We start from the raw sequence: 25,479 nt of genomic DNA on the forward strand, positions 1-25,479 counted from the left end.
CCTGGCCCCGAGGGCATCCATCAGCCCCGAGGAGCATTTGCCACTCCCGTAGGGGGGGGATCCATCAGCCCTGAGGGGTATCTGCTGGCCCCAGGGGACCCCCCCAGCCCGGAAGGGGATCCATCAGCCCTGAGGGGACCTGTCGGTCCCGAGCGGGGTCTGCCAGCCCCGAGAGGCATCTGCTGGCCCCAAGGGAATCCGTCAGGCCCGAGGAGGGTCTGGCAGCCCCGAGGGGACCCGCCGGCCCCGAAAGGATCCAGCAGCCCTGAGGGACATCTGATGAAGGGGGGTTCTGATGAAGGGGGATCCATCAGCCCCGAGGGGACTCGCCGGTGCCGAGGGGGGTCTGTCAGCCCCGGGGGGACCCGCCGGTGCCGAGGGGCGGTCCGGGGGCGGGCAGGGGCGGTGCGGGCCCGGCCCCCAGCCCGAGCGGGGAGGGCGCGGCGGAGCGGCGGGCGCCGAGCTTTAAATGAACATTAATATCGCTCGGGGAGGGCAGCGCCGGTGGCTCGGGACGGGCGGCGGCGGCGGCAGCGGCACCTCCAGCTCCTCTTCCTCCTCCTGCTCCTGCTCCTCCTCCTTCTCCTCGGCAGGTAGGCTGTGCGCTGTGACCGCGGGCTCCAGCACGACCCCGAGCCCGAGCCCCGCGGGGGAAACGCGCCCGGGATGCTGCGGGATGAAGGGATGCTGCGGGATGCAGGGATGCTGCGGGATGCAGCGATGCTAAGGGATGCTGTGGGATGCTGCCGGGGCTCAGAGGGGGACGCGGCAGCCCCCGGGGGATGGAGGCTGAGCCGGCAGCTCCTCGCAGGGCGGCGGAGCCCCGCGGGGAGCGGCGATGGCCGGGAGCTGCCGCCTGTTGCCGGAGCTCGGGGAGGTTCCGAGCCGGCTCTCCGGGGCTCCCCGAGCCGTGCCGCGCTCCGCGGAGCCTCCGCCGCTCCCTGCGCGCTCCGTGCGGGCTCCGCGGGCGCTCCCGGCACCGCGGGGCTCTCGGAGCCGTGGAGAGCTGGAGCGGCCTCGCCCCGATAATAAAAGTTCTTTGCAGAAGGCGGAGTGGTTGATTTTCTTTCGTTTGCTCCCCGAAGGCGTCGCGGTGCTCCGCTCGCCCGTGGCTGCGGGAACACCAAGTGTCAGCCCAGCGCCCCACTTCTGGCTTGTTGGGAATGGGTTTAAAGCTTTAGTTTGAATTTCAGGGCATCGGAGAGCTTCGCTCGGTTGCTTTAGAACTGTATTTTCAACGGAGACGAGTGAACTTTAAAGAAAATCAGGTCAGCCATAGATTCCGGGCATCAAACCCTTTCAGGTCCCAGAAATAGCCACAGAAGTAGCGTGACCAATTCTTTTTTCATGCACAAAGCTTTTTCCTTTTTATTTTGGTTGGAATTTCTGACGGATACTGGAGTTCATCAACTGGATCTTTTCAGCTTACTTTAATGAAATAAGCACGCTTTCCAAGCTTGCATTTTGATGCAATTATATTACTCTCCCTTGACTATACGAGGTTTGAGTTTCTAATAGAGCTTGTAGTTCTTAAAATAACAGTAATCTGTTTAGCAGAAGGTTTTTCTTTGTGCATTTTTGGGGTTTAGATTTATGGGAAGGTGAGGAAGAAGATGACTGAGAGGGAACATGGGTATGAGCTGTTATGGGGTAAAGAATACGCTTGGATATAAATGGAAAAGGTTCAGGGGGAACGTTTTATTTCAAATATTCTGCACTTGAAACAAGGCTGTTCGTAAGTTTTCGCATCTCTGACAAAGTCTCGAAACCAGCATTGACAAATATTTATCTTGCAGTAAGTGGGTCAGATGATAACATCTTCCACTGGATCTCTTACTTCTGTATTGGACAGCTTTGGTTGCTAAGTAGCTCTGAATTGCTAATCCCAAAGTCAATGATGTCATAATGACATCATCACATCCTTTCACCTGATTGATTCTCAGAAGAGAACAGTAATGAGATTTGATATACATGTCCCATCTCTTTAATATTCTTCCTCTGCTTCAGGGGATTTCCTGACCTGCCTGGCAAATTCCAGTGAATCACACTGAGCTCTAGTAAAAAGACGTTTCTTTTGGAGACGAGGTGGAACATTAAAGGGACAGTGGCTCCTCCTGGTCCTTTCAAAAGCTGAGGAACTTGGCAGCTTGTGTTTCAAATGTGGAGTTCTGGATGTGGAGGGCAGTGATTTAAAACTCTGGACTTAGTACATTTGTGTGCAGGTGTGAAGGTGGCTCGGGTTTCAAAGAGGATCAAGTCACGTAATGTGTGTGAGTCGGAGTGCTGGAGGTGCTGCAGGGGGCACAGAGAAAACAGGAGCTGTTTCAGCTGCCAAAATAAATTGCAATTCTAATGCTAAATGCATGAAATCTGCCAGGAATTGCCATGTTAAGAACGGTACTGAACGGTTCTGAAGACAGCTCAGAATTTATTTCTCTCTCTAATTAGGCAGCATAATTGGTAAGTTTGAAGGATTTTAACAGCAACACTGCCATCGTAGGGAACTCCTTGTAAGTGAGTTTTTAATCTTTAGAGTGTATGGAACGTGTGCAGAATTGATGGCTTTGGCTCCTTCTGAGGTTAAAGGCACAAATGGTGTCATTTGCTGATGATCACCAGGGACTGCTGGTTGTCACAGCTGGTTTGCGTTGTGTGTGTCCACATGAGCATCATCTGTGCGAATTTCAGGTGTTTTCCTCCTCAATAGCTTTGTGATCATGAATTTCTCCACAGACAGCGAGTTTGACAGATTCCAGACAGGGCAGTGTTATATTTCAGGTGTGCAAACCTTCCTTGGAGAAAGGAAAGCAATTTCCATTTGTTTTGTGGTTCTGTTGGTAAAGTGAAAATCTGAGCCTCTCTCAGAACGTTCAGAGCCCAGCCTCACTTGATTGATGAATACCGTGGGCTGCTAAAACATATTTCAGAAGTAAACAATGATTTGTTGGCGTGGATGAGTTGGTGTTAATGTATTTACTGAAGGCACTGATTGCTGATTTTATTGCTGCTCCAGAGCTGCAGTGTTGGTGGCACTGTTAAGTCTAACACAGTAGTAATTGAACATGAGGAGGGGGAACGAGTGGGAGGGCGGTGGGGGAAGATGTTTTTGGCTGTGTGTTTGAATCTTTTCACCCTGTAAGTGCAATCCAAGCTCCAGATGCAAAAGGGAAATTTCTAAATAATCTGCAAGAGTTCTGCACTCCTCGTACTACACGCAGTGACAAATTTCCACAAGCTTTAGATTCTCTCTGGGATGACTCAACTACGAACAAGTGATTTGGAAAAACAATATTATCTCTGAAGAGAATCCTTGGTGACAATTTCTTTTCAAGTTATCTTAGGATTTTCTACTTACCATGATCTCTTCTAACTCATGCCTGCCTTGAACGTTGGAGACGAGAAATGAGTTTGGACTTGGGGATAAATCTGTGCCTCGCAAGTGCACGTTGGAGGGTCAGCTGTGACATTTGCATGGTTGTGCTTTGGATGTGCTGCCACATTTGGTTACATAAAGCAGAGCCTGCCCTGAGCTGGCAGGGCAGGGGTGATGCTGCAGCATCCCTGAGCTCTCTGAGCCGGTGACAGAGGGGGACAGAGCTCTCACACACGGGCTCAGCTCCTGCAGAGCCCAGACCAGGCAGCTGAGTGTCTGCTTGTGCCAATAGCAAAGAGAAATTCAGCCTTTGGGTTTTTAAACCACAATCAATGTGCTTCAGAACCCGGCTGAGATGTTTTGTCCCCCTGGTTCCTGCCCTGTGGCTGTCAGGGTGAGGAGAGGCAGCGTTTCAGCCCCAACTTCTGCTCCCGTCCTCAGCTCTGTGTGAGGACGGAACCAGGCACCAGCTGGATTATTTGATTTACCTTTCTGCTTTTCAAATGTAGATCTTTAAGGGGAAAATAATATCAATAACAGCTTCACCTGTGTGGGCCTTTTCTAAGGGCAAGGCTGGCAGCTGGATATTTGAGATGTGAAGTGTGATAAGTGAATTGATATTTATTGATGGAGGAAAGTGACAGAACATGGACAAGAATTCTCCCTTGTAAACTAGGAAGTAAAATAATTAATAATCCCAGGAATCTGCAGCAATCCCAATGATCTGCAACAATCCTAGTGATCTGCACTAATCCCATCCCAATGATCTGCAACAATCCCGATAATCTGCAGCAATCCCAAAAATCTGCAACAATCCCGTTCCAATGATCTGCTGCAATCCCATCCGAATGATCTGCAGCAATCCCAATAATCTGCAGCAATCCCAATGACATAAAACACCCCCTGAAATTAATAAAATCACCCCAGATATTATATCTAACATTACCCAGCAGCTATGAAAATTCTCTTTAAGACTTAAGTTAAGGAAACTGAGGTATTAATTTTTCCAAAATCTCTTTTCAATTCAAAGTGAGTTCTGAAAGGATTTGTTGTCCAAAAATAGAAGTTATCTAAAAATTATTCCTACAGTGAATTGTTAAGATGGAAAATTTTTATTTTTTTCCAGTTTTGATCTTTGTCTACAAGTTATATTTCAGAAGGACAGTGATGTTGAGAGCAAACTCAGTACTGATTTCAGTCTGAAGTTCTTAGAGTAACCTTTGTGTAAACTGGATCTTTTCTGTGCAAAATGACAATTATTTGAATGTTTCACTAGAATGATGCTGCAATGAAAAACATTCAGTGAGAAATCAGTACTTTTTATACCAGTTGTAATCAGGAGTTTATCGAGTGCTGCCTGCACAGCTGAGGTTCATTCTGTAGTGTTACCAAATTGTGTAACAGGATTAAAATCTAGGATGGAAGAAAAAGCCATGTTAGTGGTGCATAAATACATTCAAAAATTTTTCTTTTGAAAAATAGATGCTTTCATTTACCAATCAATGCATTCCTTTTAATACAAACTACAAATTCCTAAGGAAATTATCCCTGTCTGAGCCTGAACTCTGCTAGTGCAAGGAATTCTGATTCTTTCCCCTCTGTCTTTCTGAAATAAAGCAGACAAAACCCAAACTGCAAACTCTTTCCCCAGAGAGGTTTGCTCATCACTCCACAGCAGTGGGTGAAAAGTTTATGGAAACACTTCTAATGTGAAATATGACTTCTCTGATGCTCTGGGAGGCAAAGGGTGCCTCCAATAATCCAATTAGTGCTGAGTTTCTGAGGTCCCCAGGATGAGGTGAGAGATGAGGAATCTGACTCCATGTTCTCAGAAGGCTGATATATTATATTATATTATATTATATTATATTATATTATATTATATTATATTATATTATATTATATTATATTATATTATATTATATTATATTATATTATATTATATTATATTATATTATATTATATTATATTATATTATATTATATTATATTATATTATATTATATTATATTATATTATATTATATTACATTATATTATGCTATGCTAAAACTATACTAAAGAAAGAGAAGGATACAGACAGAAGGTTTAGCAAGAATGATAATAAAACTTGTGACTGACTCAGAGAGTCCAACACAGCTGGCTGTGATTGGTCATTAAATAAAAACAATTCAAATGAAACCAATCAAACATTCACCTGTTGGTAAACAATGTCCAGCCCACATTCCAAAGCAGAAAAACCGAGGAGAAGCAAATGAGATAATTATTGTTTTCATTCTTTTCTGAGGCTTCTCAGCTTCTCAGGAGAAGAAAACCCAGTGAAGGGATCTTTCAGAAAATGTGACAGTGACAAATGAGTTACTCTGAGTTTTCTGATAAAGCCCAGGGAGCCCCTTTACTGTTGGTTGCTTTGGTCTGGGATTTTTTCCTGCCTGGAAAGAAGTGGAGACTCATCTGGAGACTCATTTTCTTCCTGGGTGAGTGGAGACTCATCTAACAGCTGCCCAGAGAGAAAATCCTCATTTCTGCCAAGGTGATATTGCTGTGTGACACCTCCCTTGATTCCAGCTCCTCGGCCTGCCCCAGGCCAGTGTGCCCAGATGGAAGGAGGCAGCTGGTTAAAAACAAAAATCCCAGGAATGAAACACAGCCTCCTGCACAGCTGGTTAAAAACAAGGGTCCCAGGAATGAAACACGGCCTCCAGTGGTGGCCACAACAAGGGGGGCACTGTTTGGTGCCCTTCTCCTCCTGGGCTGTTTGGAAAGGCCAAGGAAAGCCTGAGGAGATGCTCAGGCACTCACAGCAGCACAAATCCCCATCATGGCACTGCTGCTGCCCAGCCTCGGCGCTGGAAATTTTGCATTCTGCATCTTTGTTGCCTTCTGTAAATGTTACAAATAGCAGGAAGGGATGGATAAAATGACACAGATGCTTTAATTATGATTTGATTACAGAGCAAGCAGAGGAGTCTATTCTGAGGAATATGCAATTAGAGAAAATTCTGAGGACTATCTAACCTTCCGAAATTAAAATTAACTGGGATTATTTGAAAGGGGTTTGAACATCTCTGAAAAAAGAGATCATTCCTCAAGGATCCTGCTGCTCTTGTCTGCTGGATCCTCTCTGAATTGGCAGATGGGCTTCAGGGTAACACAATGTCATCTTCCTCAGCTGCATGTGCTGCTTCCTTCACCTCCCAATCCCATTTTATTCCCATTTTAGCATCACTTGCTGGTCACCTACAGGAGGGTGACACAGAGCATGGAAGGAAACAGCCACCGCTGGGTTGGAGCACACAGAAAGGGAGAGAAGTTTGAGCATTCCTGAGTCACCAACAGAGTTTCTCCATCACACGAGCAGGAAAAATGGAGCTGTACACACTTGTGATGCATGTTCCAAAGGGAAAGCGTGGATGGAAAATTCCATGCCTTTTCCTCTGGCAAATTATTGAATGGAAGGAAGCTATATGATTAAATATGTTAAGCTTCTCTGTGGGCTTAAATGGTACAAATGGGCTGGATTTAATTCCATTGATTCCGCTGGCTGTCGAACACGAGCAGAATTCCAAATCTGTGCCAGGGCTGAGGAGCAGGAGTGTGAAACCACTGAAATCTCATCCCTGCATGGGGATCAGGGCTTTCTCTGCTGCCCTGAGCGGGGCCAGCCAGCTGCACAGGGCTGGGAGCAGTGGGTGAGCCTGGGCTGGGGGCACCAGCAGGGCACCAGGCTCTGGGGTTGTGCCCTGCACCCAGACGCTGTTGGGATCTTTTGCTTGTCAGAGTGACCCCAAGAAAAGTTAGAAAGTCTCTTTTCCCAGCCTGAGCTCTTGAAGAATGAGTCGGAGCTCTTAATTTCTCGGTCTCAGGGTTGTTTATTGTTTCTTATCTATAAAATTCTTTCTCCTGTCCTGCTGAGGTTCGTCCAGCAGGACAGTTCCAGGCACTCTGCCTGCCCCTGGGGTGGTGTTATGTCTGTATACTAAAAACTACATATACAATGTTTACAATAACTTCCCAATACCTGTCACCTCCGTTAGACAGTGAGCTTCTACTCTAAACCAATCTAAAAGTGCCACCATCACAGCAGAAGATGGAGGCCAAGAAGAAGAAGGAGCAAGGCTGGACACACCCAGTTCCCTCCATCTTGCTTCCTGAGCTCCCATTCCAGAAACCCCAAAATCCACTTTTCCACCCCATGATAACTTCACTATTATTCTACCTAAACTTGCTGATCTTCATCTAAGGTTGTTAATTAGTTCCATGGGGCATAATCAAACCCACAGGTGTTCTGGGCTCTGTGCCAGGGTCTCTGAGCCCCCTGGCAGGGTCTTGGCCATCCTGGACAGCCAGGGGGATGTTCTGGGTTCCCACAAGCCACGACCCCTGGCAGCAGCACGGACCTCTCGTGTTGCTCTTTCTTCCCCTCAGTGCTTGACACATTCATGAGCCAGCGGTAAAAGGGCTTTTTTGGGGGCTTCTTTTCTGCAGAACCTTTCAGTGTTTGCTGTTTCTGTTTGAAATCGTGTGTGGAGCACGATGTCAGCTCTCCAGCCTGGGGCAGCAGGGCCTGCCTGGACCCTCCTGCACTCTGCTGGGCTGGAATGCTTGTTGTGGGGCTGGGGAGGAAAGGTGAGTGGCTCCCACCTCAGCCAGCCCTGCTCCTGCACTGTTTGAACCCATGAGACACCAGGAAATGGGGCTTTGGTGCTGCCTGGATGCTCTGGGGAGGGATAGGGTGCTGAGAGGGGCACAGCTGCTTCCCTCCATCCCCAGTGGGCATGGCTGACCTTGGCTTTGACCCTGCTCACCTCCAGAAGACCCCAGAGCTGCCCTGACAGGGAATGTGGCTGTCAGAGATGCTGCTCAGGGCACTCAGAGAATCGCTGCTCCTCCCAACAGGTGCTGAGCACATTTAAGCTCAGCTTAATTCAGCAGCCTGTCAGGCTCCTTTGTCACTTGTAAGGACATTTTCTGGCTTAGTGCCTTATTTATTTATTTATTTATTTATTTATTTATTTATTTCAGCATCTCTTTTTAGGAGCCTTCAAATCCTCCAACTTCAAAGCATTTGTGTGTGTTCCTACTGACCCATGTGTATTTCCCAGGGATAAACCCCAGGCTGGCAACTTAGGGATGATTTTTCAAGGGTCTCTTTAATAAATGAGGTTATTTATTTTCTGCCTGAAATTCCCTGGTTGGTGACTAAGGGGAACTTTGTATTAAGCTGTGCAGAGCATAATGAGGTTGCTGTAATGCTTTGATGTGGAAATGCTTAAATGCCCCAAAAAAAAAAAAAAAAAAAAAAGAAATGAAATGGTGTTATTGATGAAGCTTACTTAAGGTATCTAGGGACAGTTTATATCAAGCAAATATAGATTATACTATAAAGATTATAGATTTTGATAATAGCCCTTTAAAACTCTAATAGCAGACATCATAAAAAGGTCAAAATCAAATTATTTTCCTGGACCATGCTGCTGGTGCTTACAAGCTGAGCCCTTTTTCAAAATAAAGACCTGTGTGATATCAATTAGAGAGGCACTAATATTACAATAGATGTGCAGGGAGATTTGATTTCCTAACACCTATTACAAAGCTGCTCCTGGTGAAGATCCTGCCCGGGCAGGCTGTTCAATGTGTGGCAATGAAAGGCTGGGGTGGATTTGCAGCACGTTAGTCTCACCTAATGAAGGAGGTTACATAACAGTCCCTTCCCCTCAGCTGCTGGAGCTCTATTTCCCATGCCACTTCTTGCTTTCCATGCTGCTGATAGATTAGAAAAACCAGACTTCGCTGCATTTTCTTCTTTTCTTCTTGAGGCTGATTAGCACAAAGCAGCTCTGAGCCGTGGCTTGGGCACCAGAGATTGTGAGAGCCTCAAACCGCCCAAATAATGGAGCAGGATGAAGGATGCTGGTTGCCATGGGAACAGTGCATGTGCCACACAAGATAATGGCAGTGCTGTGGTGCAGGGATCTGTGCTGAATATTGATTTGAGCTCCCCTGCATTCCTTGGGAGCGCTGGGCTTTGCTGGGTGTTCCACCTGGCGAGGCAGAGCAGCTCATCGGCTGGGCTGGGGCAAGGGAGAGCTTCCTGCTCTGGGCAGAGCTGGTTTTTCCATGGCATGGGGGAAGGAAGAGCAGGAATTCCTGGGGAGAATGATCAGGGTCACAGCCTTTCCTTGTGGAGCTCCTGGGTGTTGAGCTGCAGTTAATGAAGAGTTGGATCTGAGGTGCTGCAGGGCAGTGCCCTGAATTAAAGGGACAATAAAACACCCCTGAAGCTGAACTGTCACCTGTGTGATGTTCCTTGTGGTGGCTGTCAACCTGGACAGTGTCACTGGTCCCTTCTGTATCCATTCATGGTGGCACTGAAAAGTTCATTTTTGTCCCAGCTTGTCAAGGACGAGTCTAATTAGTGATAAAGCTGTGCAAAATTGGGGGATTAAGAAACATCAACTCATTGGCAGCCAAACATCATCATCATCATCATCATCATCATCATCATCATCATCATCATCATCATCATCATCATTATTATTATTATTATTATTATTATTATTATTATTATGGCAGTATTGGCCATTTCCCCAAGCTGGGGCAAGGTAAAAAAAGGGGTTTAACTTTTTAACTTGGGGGAAGGTAAAACATTGAAGTTTTAATTTGGGGGAAAGTGTAACACGAAGGTTTTCATTTGGGGCAAGGTAAAACATGAAGGTTTTAACTTGTGAGAAACTAAAACATGAAGGTTTTCATTTGGGGGAAACTAAAACAGGAAAGTAAAACAGGGAGCAAGGTAAAGCATGAAGGTTTTTGTTTGGAGTAAGGTAAAAGATGATGGTTTTAACTTGGGGAAAGTGAAACTTGAAGGTTTTCATTTGGGGCAAGGTAAAACATGAAGGTTTTAATTTGTGAGAAAGTAAAACATGAAAGTTTTTGTTTGGAGTAAGGTAAAAGATGATGGTTTTAACTTGGGGAAAATGAAACATTAAGATTTTCATTTGGGCGCAAGGTAAAACATAAAGGTTTTAACTTGGAGGAATTCCCTGTGAGCAGGATCACACTCGGTCCTGTTTTTTAGGTGACTTTGGGATTCTTGCATTAAAATGAACAAAGCAGGATTGGTTCTGCTGTAATTTTGCAGCCTGAAGTTCTGGCTCCTGGAATGACAAAGAAACTCTAATTATTGCTCCTCTAGCCCAGCTCCTCAGTAACAAAAACCAGCAAAACTTCCCCAGTGCTTTCTCTGCTTGGCAAGAGGCAGCTGGGGCCATTCTTGCTGGGGAGGATGGTGCAGCTGAGGAAAAGCAAATTAAATTCCTGTCCTTTTCATGTTTTCCCCTCCAGGAAGGGTGATGCCACAAACTCTTGCTTACTTTCAGCAGGATTGCTGGCACTTGGCCACTTGTTAGAGGAAATATTGTGTAATTATGGACTTTAGCAGGTTTTGGGAAATAATCTGAATTTTTTCATACCTGCCTTGTGCTCTTTGGACCTCCTGGTGTTGTCTGTATCAGCCTTAAAAGCAGTGGACCTTTAGGAAATGTGAATTTCTGTGGCAGCTCTAATAAGATGCTTATCTTGAGGCAGAGATGGTGAACTTTAAAAATATCTGAGGTGTTATTTGTCAGAAATGTGACTGAGAGGACAGATTTAGAAATTCTAGGCTGTTGTGCCCTGTGGGCACGATTTGCAGGTTTGTGTGACTTTGTTCTTCAGTACAGGTCATGTCCAACGTGGTGCTCAGAGAGCCATTCAGTTTATTCTCTCCTGCTGGTTTTGCCTTTAAATCCTGCCACCACATCCCAGCTGAGCTCCCTGTTTTATTGCCAAAAATTCCAAAACCTGATTGAACAGGATCAGCTCCTCTGGATTTCTGGGGTTTTGTACAGCCAGGACAAACTGAGATATCATTTAAGACATCTTTTGATAAGCAGGACACCTGCTCTGTAATGTACCAAAAGTTATATATTAGAGCACCTAAACACACTAGAGGAATTTGGTATGTTTAATTAAAGCCATTAGGGTGTTTGTTTTTTTTTTTTTTTTTTTTTTTTTTTTTTTTTTTGTTAGTTGGGTTTTTTGGGGTTTTTTTTTGGTAATGTTTTAATGTTTTCTAAGTTTATCTAATAATTTTGCAGGTGAAAATCTATCTTAGTCTTTTTTAGAAACAAAATCCATTTTGGATTTAGGGGGTGAACTAATTAATGAACTTGGACATTAGGGCATGGCTTTAGATATCAGTAAGATTTCTGCCTGACTGAAACTTCCCATGCCCTGTGAGCCATCCCTCCAGGTGCAGCTGCTGTGCACAGCAGGATTGGGATTTCTGGCCACCTTTGCCTGTAAATGCACAAATCCACACCCAGCACCATTTGTGTGTGTGTGTGAAAATGTGTTCTCCCCCTCTCCTGCCCTCTCCTGGCAGTGGTTAAGATGATTTCTGGGGTTCTGGAGCTCTCCAGCTCATCTCCAAGTGAACAGACTGAATGTCAGATGGAGATTGTGCTCTGGCCCATGCTGTGCACCCAGCTGGGAGTGGTTTGTCACCATAACGAGGTGACAATGTCGTTCTGAGCCAACCTGCAGCAGTGGCACAGCCATTGAGTGTCACTCGTTTGTTTTTGGGCTGTCTGGGCAAGTCCTGGGCAAGCAGCATCTAAAAGAAAGCTCAGCTTTAGGTATGGGGCCAAGCAGAAATGTCCATAACCACACACAGCAGCCTGGCTGTATGCCTGTGGGGTTTTGTGGGGTTTTATGAGGTTTTATGGGGTCGATGTCTGTCAGCCTCTGCTCTGCACCCAGGAATTTCCCATACCAAAATGGTGCAACATTTGATAAAACCAGTGTTTATACCATGATAACTTCTCAACTGCCATTTTTCTGAAAAAGTAGACTTTGAGGGGATAAATCCCAAAGCCACGTGAAAGGCAGGGAATCTGGTGCTGCTGTTCCATGGAAAACCACCCCAATGCTCCCCTGACCCCACCTGAGCCCTCAGTGACCTCTCTTGGCTGAACTCCTCTGCCCTGGGAGGCACTGCTGATTGCTGCCCTCAGGAAAATTAACCCACAAACACTAGTGGTTTATGTCCTAAAAGAAACAGAGGAGTCCTTTGACTTTATCCCAATAAAGGGAGAGGCCATGGGGCAACCCCTGGGGTCTCTCCAAATTTTGGAGGATGCAGCCTCCTTTTTATCCCAATTTCCTGGCTGCATTTCCCTTCTCTCTTTCCCCATTTCTGAGTTACTTGAGAGGCACAGACTTCCCAAAACACCTGATACCAGAGATTTCCCTCTAATGCACAACCCTTCCCTTTTAATTTTTAATTCTTACAGAATTTAGGCATTTCTCTTCCCCGTTGTTTCTTTCATCTCTCAATGTCTAATTTCATTTATCAGCAATCTAAAGTTTATTTGTAAAAGCAAATATCTTTTTCCATTCATCAATCAGTGGAATCCTTCCCATTGTTTCTTTCATCTCCCAGTGCTGTTTTATCTACCAGCAGACCCACAGCTTGTTTGGAAAAACAAATCTGTTATTCCTCTCACTGGGGTGTGGTGCACAGCATTCTGTAATTCTCCCCCTGTTCACTGCACTAAAATTGGGATTATAAAGTAAATTACTCCTTTGTGGTTGGCCAAGTTTTAGGAGAGCAGATGTGAGAAAAAATGTGGCTTCTGCCCCTTCCCGAAACCACAAAAGCTCTGTTTGATGGCTGGAGCACAAAATTGTCCCAATGACCAGCTGTGGTGTTGAGAGGGGAATAAGAAGGAATATTTCTGGGGGAAACAGGAGGGAAGGGAGGCAAGTGTGTACCTTGGATAGTGTAGGGGGATAGAACATAAGAAAATAAAGATAGTGTAGAAAGTAATCTCACCCCTAAGGAACTACAGCTGGGCCAATTATAAAAGATTAGGAGCAGGCCTGACTTTACCAGGCCACACCTGTGACCAGTGAGAAGAAGATGCTATAAAAGAGTGGGGTGGCTGGGTGAGAAGGGAACTGGAGTCAGTGGCTGCTTTGAGAAGGAGAAAGAGTCAGTGCTCTGAGGAGCTGTCCATGAGAAACACCAAGAAGGTGTGAAACTTTCATGATAAGGAGACAAGAGCATGGAACCCCTGCAATGAGATGCCAACAGATCAAGGGCACCTTCAGTCAGTTCTGGGATCCCACCAGGCTGGGTGGGATGTGTGTCTGCCAGAAGGCAGGGAGCTCTGCAGAGGGATCTGGCCAGGCTGGATCCATGGGCTGAGGCACAACAGGACCCTGTGCTGGGCTGTGCCCTTGAGTGACAGCCAGTGCCATAGGTTCCATCCCAGAGCTGGATTTTGGATGGAAAAAGCAGTTTGTTGTGGGGGAATAGAATGCAAGAAAATAAAGATAGTGTAGAAAGTAATCTCACCCCTAAGGAGCTGCATCTGGGCCAATTAGCAAAGATTAGGAGTAGGCCTGACTTTACCAGGCCACAGCTGTGACCAATGAGAAGAAGATGTTATAAAAGAGTGGGGTGGCTGGGTGAGAAGGGAATTGGATCAGTTGGCTGCTTTATGAAGGAGAAAGAGTCAGTGCTCTGAGGAGATGCCCATGAGAAACACCAAGAAGGTGAAACTTTTGTGATGAGGAGACAACAGTATGGAACCCCTGTGATAAGATGACAAAAGGGCTTGAATAAACCAACAGGAGTTTGCCCTGCTTGTGAATCTGGCCCTGGCATCCTGATCCCTCCCCCAAGGAGCACAGGGAGGGTTTTGCTGGATCCCAAACACCACCAAAGGGGGCTGGCAGTGGTTGATCCCTCAGAATTCCCTTTGAAGTGCTCCCAGCAGCCTTCCAGAGGAGGCAGCTTTGCATGGAGACATGGTAGGATTCCATCTTCATAGCTGGCTGTGCTTCCCAAACCCAGGCATGGCTGTGGGGAGGATCCTCCCCACATTTGCATTCCGCCTCTCTGAGGATATCAATTTCCCCTGAGCACGAGGATGGCTCTGCTTTCGCACAACAAGAGTTTCCAAGGAGGCACTGGAGTGACAAAAGCTGTTGCCAGGGGTCTCCAAGGCACTTGACAGGTTTATAGAGTGATGATCAACTGCTGGGGTAGTCCCAGTGGAAATTGGGTCTGATGGAAATAATAAAGAAGTGGAGGTGCTCAAGGACATCCACAGAAAGCAATTTGGAGGGGCTGTGGAACATTTGGATTTGTCTCAGTGTGATTCCTCCCACAGAAGGGAGCTGAGCTGTGACTGCTGGGATTTATTACAGCTTTATACCTTTTCATATGGAAAATTGAGCTGCAGCACGAGAGCCTGCTCCTGCCTTTATGCAGATTACATAAAAATAAATGGCTAACTGATGGTGGTAATATCTCGGGGAAGGTTCAAATGAAAATGCTCCAAGAATGTATTTTACTTAACAGGAGCCCGTATATCTTAACAAAGTGATTTAGTAATAGACAAATATGCACCTGGAAAATGCTTAAATGGGCATTTAAATATGTCCCAAAATTTTCTGGGTAATTTTTTAAAGTCTATTTTAAATAAAACCACGCACACTATTATGTTCAGCTCACATCTGTGCTAGCACTGACAGTGGTAGAAAGGCAACTCCATTTAGTTTCTTTTGTTCTTTATGTAAGAACTTGCTGCCTTGTCTTCTGAGCAACACAAAAGCTGTTTTATTTCAAGGAACACACACTTGCTGAGCAAACCCCTCAAGAGATTGTTTTGCCTGTCATGACACCACTACATTTTCATTTGGCCACTATTTTTGAAGTTGTAGAAAACCTCAACAGAATTGCATTGCAAGAACAGAGCTGCTGGTGTTGAGATTTGCTTCAAGAGCTTAAAAAAAGGATTGCTGAGAGGTGCCTGAGGCATGGCAGGTAAATATGTGAGTACCTGGTGGCTAAAATCCAGGTGTGTTGAGGGCACAGGTGAATTATTTTCATTTATGGATGTGCTGATGTTAGAGGTGAGATGGACGGGCAGGGCAATAATCTGCTTTTTTACTGAAATTCTTTGTATTCTGACTCCCTCCAAAGCTTGTGTAGCTTAATTTTAACCCCCACAACCTATTGTGAGGATTAATTGAGTTGATGTCAAAATTAGCTGCTTCCTCCATCTGAAAACCACACTGGTGAGGATAAACAGAGAGTAAAGCAAGCAGAATAAAAGTGGGCAAGTTTCTGGTCTGGTTTCTCCCTGGGGGTGACCAAGGTATGCAGACTGAGGAGAAAATTGCTGTAAGTGCCCAGAGATGTGTCAGTGGCACTTCCCTTGGGGACAGGAACACACAGAAATCGTTAACTCTGCATAAGAATGGCCCCAAAGAGGGAGCTCAGAGTCATCCTCCGTGGGAAGCAGATGGGAACCATCAAGGCCACCCTCCCTGCCTGCCCTGGCTGCTCACAGGAGGCTCTTGGCAGCAGCAGTGCAGAAATATTTGCTGCTTGCTCCTGAAGGAGCAGTTGCATCCTTTGGGATGAAGAATGGCCAATGAGCCAAAGCCTGGGCAATTTTGGCCCTCATGCACCATTTCATTCCACTTTGTCTGCTAATTTGTGATTACAAGAAGTTCTGCTGCACTTAATCCATCCCTCCCCAGCATGTAAAGGGTTTGCAGCTGGGTCCAAGAGAAGAGTTTGCAGCTAAAGAGTTTGAACAGCAGCACAGATCAACCTCAGCTTGTGACACCTCAGTCTGCTCAATGCTTGCTTCTGGATTAGGAGCATAAACAAGCAAAAAAAAAAAAAAAAAAAACAACTGTGCAGAATGCTTTGGCCATCTGAAAAACCCCAAACAAACCAGCCAAGGAGCAAAAACCCCTAAGAACTGTTGTTTAAGAAGCATCTCTGGGACAGGAGAGATTACTGTGCTCGTGTGGCAGCCTGCCTTGTGTGTGGAAGCAAAAGAAATGTCTGTGTGCATCTGCTTCTGTTATCAGGGCTGGATTCATGCACTCCTGCAGAGAAGGGCTGCTGGAAGGGCATTTCTATGGGTGCCATCCATTCTGCTGTCGTGTTACCCATGATTTTCTGGGGTGGTTTCTGTGGGAAGCCAGCCTGTGGATCTGCCACATCCCCTTGGCTTTCCTGGTTAAGATCACACTGCTTTGTCTGTTTATTATTTTTTAAAGGCGTTTGCTGTGTTTGTGTATGAATTGATGGCCAGGGGTTGTTCTAAGCTGTGTTCCGAGCTGGGATGTTTGTGGCACACAAAGCCTGCAAGATGGAGGCTTTGCACACCGCTGGAAATGAGAGGAAGCTCTTGGAGTGGAATTTGGGCAGCTGGAAGAGAGAGAAACGGGGTCTTTGCAGAAATCCACAGCTCCACTGGCCTGGGTACCCTTCCAGCAGCGGACAATGCAGTTCTGTGCTTTTAGATGGTGATGGGGAGCATAAAATGTGGACTGGGTGGCAGCTGGGCTGCTGTGACTTTTTGTGTGGGAGGGTCCTTATTTTTCCCCAGGAAGGCTGAATTGGTCATTGTTCTCTCTGGAGGACGGGAATCACAAAAGAATGCTGCTTCCATTTATTCTCCTTGCAGTTTTAATTCAGTCCCAGCCACTTAATGTCACCACTGCTCCCACAAAATGCTTCCAGTTCTGGGACGTTTAAATTGAATGTTATGAAATTAAATTATTGTTAAATAATTTGTAATAAATAAATTATAATAAACATTTTATATATATATATATATGTATTATATATAATATAATATAATATAATATAATATAATATAATATAATATAATATAATATAATATATATAATATAATATAATATAATATTATATTATATTATATTAATATTAAATATATTAATGTATTATTTATTAATTAAATTAAATTTAATTAAATGTATTAAATTTAATTAAATTAAATTTATTTAATTAATTTAATTAATTTAATTATACATCTGAAATTAAAATAACCTCCACCCAATTTAAACCAAGGCTCTGTATTTTGTTTGTGTAATGGTGGCATCTTCCTTAAAAGCAGAGTGAAATTCCATCACTGGAATCACTCTGAAATACCCAGAATGAATTGTGTGTGAGGGTGCCGGAGGTGCCTTGCAGATAAAAGCCTCCAGCAGCAGGGTTTGTTTGTAGGGGCAGGAGTTCTGTGTGCCGTGTAGCAGTCAGGATTCACAGCTTTCCTGCAGCTCTGATACTCCAGCAATAAAGAGTTCCTTTGTTTACAGGAGAGGAGGGGGGGAAGGCACCCTCCAGGCTGTTGTCGCTGGCTCCTGACATGTGATAGAACACGAGCGTGCCTTGGCTTGTGGCAGCTCAGATTGGCACCTTCCCAGGGAGGGGAGATCTTCAGGGGGAGCTGGGAGCTGACGCTTTGTCATCCATCTCCCGTGATGAGCCCTGCAGAGAGCTGCTGAAAGCACCGGGGGATGTGCTGCATAACACAGATGGGATGCTGGGAGAGTCACACACAGGGCTGGTGCTCAGGAGCTGGGTTACACAAGGTGCAGTGCTGTCGTGTGGGGGGCACTCCCAGAAATGGGAATTTCTTGGCTAATAAAAGGCTTCAAGCTCTGGTCCCATGGGTCTTATAAATGGTGTTGCCATTTGTGGATGTGTTTGGCAGTGTTACCCCTCTCCTGCCCCCATCCACATCTTTCTTGTCCTGCCCCTCTCCTGCCCCCATCCACATCTTTCCATCCCTATTCTGGGCTGACCATTAGGCCAAAACTTAATTAAACTTGGTATTTCCAACCCGAACTAGGCATTAATCACTCAGCATGGGTTTTTTCAGTTTTTCTGAGGAGTCTAAGGAAGACAGACACCTCAATCCCACTGAAATGAACATGCGTGTATTTCTGAAATATTCAGCCACACTCTTTAATATAATTCAATGGTGATCTTTGATCAACACATTCTGAGTTACATATAAATATTTGCTGTGAGATATTCCCATTGCCCATGTAATGTTTTAAAACAATAATGCTCCCACAGTTGTTTTTTTCTCTCTATGTAATTTTACCACTTGATACCCACCAGTGCTTCCACAGCTGAAGAGAACCCAACTTTCCTCAGCTTCCTCATTGAGGCAGGCAGCAAATTGCTGTGGATTTTGCACAAGTTCTCTTATCTTGAACAAACCTTAAGAAACAGAACACTATAAAAATGTTCAAATACCATTGGCCCTGCTGAGGTGTGACAAGGTTTTGCCCTCTTAAGCAACGTGCCAGCTCTGCCCTGTGTGTTTTTATCCCTTCAGGATTGTTGGGAGAATTTGATACTTGTGTTGGTAACCAAACATAAAGGCCCTGTGGTTTGAAGATGGGAATGATGGGAGTGCAAAATTGGAGATATCTGAATGCAGCCTCTGCTGGTGGGAGGCACTTCAGCCAATGTTTACACCAGAAAGAAACAGTATTTGGAGCCTATTTGGTCTATAAATAAATATATTTTAAAAGGTAGGAGGATTTATTCTGCCTTCCCTGATGGAAAGCTTCATCCACAGCAGCTGCCTCCATGGGCCTGGATGCCCCCAGGATCTCTAGGCCACCTTTAGAGGTGGTGAGCATCTCCCAAATTCAGGGTGCACCTCACAGAAAATTTGGGAAGAACCTCTGGAGGTCACCAGGCTCATACAGGAGCCTGTGGGTTTGGCTGTTTGGCTGCATTTCACTGGCTCACAGACAAATGGCAATAAATCAATAAATTCTGCACATCCCTCACTTTCTCTGTTCCCCCCAGGCACACAAATGTTTGCAGCTACAGGGCAATGAAGATTTCTCTCCTCACTGTAAGAACGTTATACCATGGTGTGCTGTTTGTTTGTTTAGGTTAAAATCCTCTCCCTTTGGTGAAATTCCATTTTCCTTCAAAGCAACACGGGCTCCCAGTGGAGGCTGAGGATCTTCACAGCTTTGCAGAGCCAAGGCCCCCGTGTGCACAATCCCTGCAGTCTGGCAGGATATTTGGAGCAGCTCCATTGCTGCTTTAGACTCACTCACAGGGGAGAACTCTTCACTCAGTCTGTGCCGTGCAGATAAGAACTGAGATTTTTCTGTGGAGAAATCCGACTTGTTCTGTTATTTTGTTGCACTCAGAGGGTATGGAATTAACTATAATGTGCATTATTCTTGAGGACTCCCATTTGCCTGGTTAATACCTGGAAGATGGAGCTCCAGAGGAGCCTGGGGTGTGTTGTTCCAACTCAATATTGTGCAATACAGAAAGATTTCTGTTCTTCTGCAGAGCCAAGGAATTGCTTATTGTCTAATAGGCAGAAACAGATTTTTATTTTGATTTCTTTGGGCAAAATGCAGTTTGGAAAGGAGGTTATTAGTAAAGAATAAAGAAATGTGGATTAATATGAAAGATAGCATTATTATTTCAATCCAGGTTTTGCAGTGCTGGGCTCTGGCAAAAAAATAAAAGAACTTTGTGCCTTGGTATGAACAGGTGCAGCAATTGCTTTTGAAATGAGTCCAAGCAAGTAACATTAAGTCCTCATTTTACACCTCAGTGAGTGCTGTGCAAAGAGCAGAACTTCCCAGCAGCATAAGCAGATATAATTCCATTGATAGCTTTGGCGCTGGGCCTGCTCACTTAAAGCAGAAGAGTAGTATCTGCTCACGCCTCAGCAAACAAAACCCATCCATTATTTAGGTCAGGACTTGTTTTGTGTGAAAAATGCATATTTTATGATTGGCTTTCTGCAAATATTAAAGTGAATATTATATGTGTTGTGTTGGAAAGTAATGCTGTATTAATTCTCTTAAGTAGTGTGTTAAATATAGTTTTATGTTATAACATAATGTTAAAATAGAAACTATGCTATGCAAAATACTTTTTTTTAAAGAAAGGACTTGCACCAGATATTAGCCACAGGACACCTATCTTTCAGAGAAAGAGAATTTATTGCTCCATTATCAGAAGAAATGAACTTCTTCCTGCCTGCTCAGCCCTGAAGAAGCTGGTTAGGATTAAGAGGAAGAAGCTGGCACTGCCCAGACAGAATCCTGTGTTTGAATGGAATTTATGCATCATGTATGAGGTGTATGAATAGGCAACAGGTTATTGTTTCAAAGGGTTAATCCTCCAGTAACATGTGTCCTTTTTTGGGCTTATTTTTGCCCAGAAAAGGTACCTGGACATCCATAACTCTTTGTTTCTACTGTTTTATATTGTCCTAATCCAAATTGTTCAAATTTTTATTACTCCAATTATATTACTATTTTTATAACCATTTTATTACTCTTAAACTTTCTAAATTTTAAAAACAAGTGGTTGGCATTTTTCACATTTTGGGACAGTCCTCAGCCTTTTGAACACTTCCCTTGCCCAGGTTAATGCTGCATTCCCAAAAGGAGCCTCTCTTCCCCCAGCTCCCACTCCTGAGGCTGCAGTAGCCATGGGACCTCCCCTCAGCTGGGGCTTCTGAGGGCCCCAACAACGGCAGCAGCATTTGGCTGCCAGTCCTTCAGAACTTCCCTCCTCTGAAAAACGCCAATCACTTGTTTTTAAAATTTTAAAAGTTTAATAGTAATAAAATGCTTATAAAAATAGCAATATACTTAGAGTAAGAAAAGTTTTGGACAATTTGGATTGGGACAATATGAGACAGTAGAGACAAAGGGTTACGGATGTCCAGGTACCTTTTTCTGGGCAGCATAAACCTGAAAAAGGACCCACGTTAACGGAGAATTAACCCTTAAAAACAATAACCTGTTGCATATTCGTACACCTCATACATGATGCATAAATTCCATTCAAACACAGGATTCTGTCTGGTCAGTGTCAACTTCTTCCTCTTAATCCTAACCAGTGTCTTCAGGTCTGAGCGAGGCAGGAAATTGTTAATTTATTCTGATGATGGAGCAATAAATTCTCTTTCTCTGAAAGATTTCAGTGTCCTGTGGCTGCTATCTTACTGCAAGTCCTTTCTTTAGAAAAAAAAAGTACCTTAAATAGCATAGTTTCTGTTTTAACATTATGTTTTTACCTAAAACTATATTTAACACACTACTTAAGAATATTATTATGGCATAAGTTTCTAACATAACACATGTAACATTAATTTGAATATTTCAGAAAGCCAATCATAAAATACACATTTTTCACATCTCCTAAGGGGAGAGGGAAGGCTCCCAGCCCGGAGGGGTGAATGCGCTCCTGGGACCAGAGCCTGAGGAACACTTCCAGCTCCTTTAGAAAGGAGGCAGCTCTGTGAGAGCACAGTGTTCCCAGCTTGAAATCCTGGGACAAAAGGGGCAGGGAACCTTCCAGAGCCTGGTGCTGCTGTGGAGAAACAGCTCTGCCTCTGCTTGGGAGGTGGACGAGGCCCTGGGGAACTGTATAGAAAAATAATTTGGAAAAGGAGTCAGTGCAGAGTTCTGGGGACTCACTGTTGATGGGGCAGAGAAGTGGTTGTGAATGAGGAGCTGCCTTGGGATTCTCTGTGGCAGGTAAGGAATATTTCTAATACATCTAATATAGCTAATATTCTGTCTGCTTCCTACTTCTTCCTTCTCTTCCCAACCAAGAGCCAGGGATAATGCAGGGAGTGGAAAGGAATTTTCTCCTCTGCTCCCCATTCCTGTATCTCTCCTCCAGGAGCTCTGCATGAGCAGGGCAGTGCTGCTCACTGGTCTTGCATTAGGCTCAGCATTTTTCTTCAGAAATGATGGTGCTGAATATGATCTTTTCAGTTTTATTTTAAAAATTCATTGAAGTAGCATGGTGTTTTGAGTATTTCTCTCAATGGTCCCAGTCACTGGACCCAGAAGAGTTCAGTGCTCTGAACAGTGCTGGGGTTCACCCAGTTCCTGTGAAACCTTCAACCAGTTGGGAACATCTCTTTTTATGTTTTGGGGGACATCTTTTTTTTATGTTTTGCCTTTTTTTAATGGAAGCATTTGTAGTGAAGCAAATTAAAAGACATTTCCAATAATGGAACCATCTCCTCCCTGGCAGGTTTCTCATGGAAGCATGGCTCAAAGTTTTCCTCCTGCTATTCAGCTGTGTTAAACTTCTTAATTTCAAGCATCAATCTCACCAGTTTAAAGCAAAACTTATCCATTTTAGCATAAAGAAAGAAAAAAAAAAAAAAGCCACAGAGCTACAGTTAAAGAGAGAAAGCACGTAATTCTCATCAAGTGTTGATTAAAGTCTTGAATAAAATACATATTTTCCTGTGCCATCACTGCTGTAGATTGTTAATAAAAAGAAAAGCAAAGCTCAGCTGTGTTCTCCAGGAGCTCAAGGAGGCCGCAGTTATTGCTTCCCATTAGGAAGGTGACATTCCCAGATAGATGGCCTAGAAAATTGTTTCCAGAGAGTGAGAAAAATTAGTTCAGGAGGGTTACTGAGCATCCAGCTCTCTGCTTTGCAACAAACTGCTGGGTACCTGGCAGCACATGGCACTGTGACAAGTGTGCAGCCTGGGGGGTGTGACAGAATGGGAGATGCTCCAAACACCTCTTCTCTTTCACATTCTGCCTCAGCCTGCAGAGCTGGGCTACAAAATCCCCATCTTTGGGGCTTTTTGTGGATGTGGATAAGCTGAGCAAGGATATTCCATTGGTGCACAATAAATATGGTCCCTCATAATAATGCTGGGCTTGGGTTTCTGGGTTTTTTAAGTGATAGCATGGTGTGCTCATCTTGAAATTGTATGAATTAAATGAACTCTAAGACATTGGATAGCAAGACATATGGCATTTGTGGGGATTCCTGTAGCAGTTTTCATGTGTGGAGGGATCTTTTTCTTACCTAGAAAAACCTGCTTTGCAATTGGCTTTTTGCAAATCAAATTTTTTTTTGTTTACTTTTGCTGCTAAATACAACAATGCACCTTATAAAAGCAGTGCAAGGGGAAACAAACCTGAATTCATTATTCCAAAACACAGAATGGAAGATGCTCCAAACACCTCTTCTCTTTCAATTCTGCATGAGCTTGCAGAGTTGGGCTACAAAATCCCCATCTTTGGGACTTTTTGTGGATAAGCTGAGCAAGGATGTTCCATTGGTGTACAATAAATATGGTGCCTCATAATAATGCTGGGCTTGGGTTTCTGGTTTTTTTAAGTGATAGCATGTTGTTCTCATTTTCAAATTGCTTGAATTAAGTGAACCCTAAGACACTGGATAAAAACACATATGGCATTTGTAGGGATTCCTGTAGCTGTTTTCATGTGTGGAGGAATCTTTTTCTTACCTAGAAAAACCTGCTTTGCAATTGGCTTTTTGCAAATCAATTTTTTTTGTTTACTTTTGCTCCTAAATACAACAATGCACCTTATAAAACCAGTGAAAGGGGAAACAAACCTGAATTCATTATTCCAAAACACAGAATGGGAGATGCTCCAAACACCTCTTCTCTTTCACATTCTGCCTCAGCTTGCAGAGCTGGGCTGCAAAATCCCCATCTTTGGGACTTTTTGCGGATGTGGATAAGCTGAGCAAGGATATTCCATTGGTGCACAATAAATATGGTCCCTCATAATAATGCTGGGCTTGGGTTTCTGGGTTTTTTAAGTGATAGCATGTTGTGCTCATTTTGAAATTGTATGAATTAAATGAACTCTAAGACATTGGATATAAAGACATTTGGCATTTGTGGGGATTTCTGTAGCTGTTTTCATGTGTGGAGGAATCTTTTTCTTACCTAGAAAAACCTGCTTTGCAATTGGCTTTTTGCAAATCAATTTTTTTTGTTTACTTTTGCTCCTAAATACAACAATGCACCTTATAAAAGCAGTGCAAGGGGAAACAAACCTGAACTCATTATTCCAAAACACAGAATGGGAGATGCTCCAAACACCTCTTCTCTTTCAATTTCTGCCTCAGCTTGCAGAGTTGGGCTACAAAATCCCCATCTTTGGGACTTTTTGTGGATAAGCTGAGCAAGGATGTTCCATTGGTGCACAATTAATATGGTCCCTCATAATAATGCTGGGCTTGGGTTTGTAGTTTTTTTAAGTGATAGCATGTTGTGCTCATTTTCAAATTGCATGAATTAAGTGAACCCTAAGACACTGGATAAAAACACATATGGCATTTGTAGGGATTTCTGTAGCAGTCTCCATGTGTGGAGGGATCTTTTTCTTGCCTAAAAAATCTGTTTTGCAATTGGCTTTTTGCAAATCAATTTTTTTTGCTTTACCTTTGCTCCTAAATACAACAATGCACCTTATAAAAGCAGTGCAAGGGGAAACAAACCTGAATTCATTATTCCAAAACACATTTTGCTCCCATTCAGATCTGTTTGTCAGCATTTGGCACTGTCACCATGTGGGACTCTCCCTTCAGCCAAGGCTTGGAAAGTTTTAAATGGGAAGTAACTGAAGCCTCCCAAGCTGCTGCTGTAGGGAGTGAGGGAAATGAGGTTTTGTGTGCCATTTGTATTCCCCTGGGGTTCTGACCAGCATTTCAAACACAAAGTGAGGAAGAGATTTCCTCCTGTGAGTCCTATTGATCCCAGCTATTGTGAGTGGATTGTGGGAGCTGAAAAAGAGCATAAAAAATACCTGTAAGGACAGATCCACGAGGAAAAAAAAATGAGGCTTATAACTGTGGTGCTCATTATGAAGTTTGTTCTTTGATTTAACATCTTCCTGGAACCTGGAGCTGACTCCCAGTCACTTCTTGGGGGGAATTCATCAGCTATTTGTTAGGAAAGAGCTACAACAGGTCCACAGAATGCAATTACAAAGCTGACACTGTGCCAGGACTGTGGATTTATTTTCCAGAAAGTGCCAAGGCATCTTTCACAGTCACAGATCATGACTCTCACCTTTTGGATGGGACACGAGGCTGGTTTTATTGGGAAAATATGGCTGCAGAAATAATTTGCCCAGTGTATAAATAGCATCTGCATGTGGTTGTGTTCCTCAGGAGAAGAAGGGGAGCCAGCTGAGCTGCCAAGCAGCACAGATAAATTGTAGCTGGAAAAGAGAAGTATCGGTTGCAGGAGGACAGAGGTAATTGGAACCATATGTTGTTCCAAGCTTTTCCTCAACTGAGCAGTCATGTATTACAGTGCAAACAGCTGAAACTGCTCCACACTCATCTCTGAGATGTGTTGTGTGTTCAGTGATGGCCTTGAGTTCTTTGGGGCTGTGCAAATCCAGAAATCCTGGCTGT

At 44.2% G+C, this 25,479-nt stretch overlaps 1 protein-coding gene across 2 annotated transcripts in view; it reads left to right on the forward strand.

Annotated features, from left to right (window-relative positions):
• Nucleotides 1–482: 482 nt before the first annotated feature.
• The window catches only part of SLC6A1 (solute carrier family 6 member 1), a 76,122-nt gene continuing 51,125 nt past the window's right edge, over nt 483–25,479 (forward strand). Inside the window, exon 1 of one of the 2 annotated variants that reach the window (XM_058031734.1) lies at nt 483–593. The gene's annotated coding sequence lies outside the window, so the exon portion shown is untranslated. Of the gene's footprint in view, nt 594–21,602; nt 21,801–25,479 lie in introns of those variants that run through there. The other variant, XM_058031735.1, reaches the window with a different exon arrangement.

The sequence above is a fragment of the Melospiza georgiana genome, chromosome 11 (genome assembly GCF_028018845.1).
Source record: "Melospiza georgiana isolate bMelGeo1 chromosome 11, bMelGeo1.pri, whole genome shotgun sequence".
Lineage (NCBI taxonomy): Eukaryota > Metazoa > Chordata > Aves > Passeriformes > Passerellidae > Melospiza > Melospiza georgiana.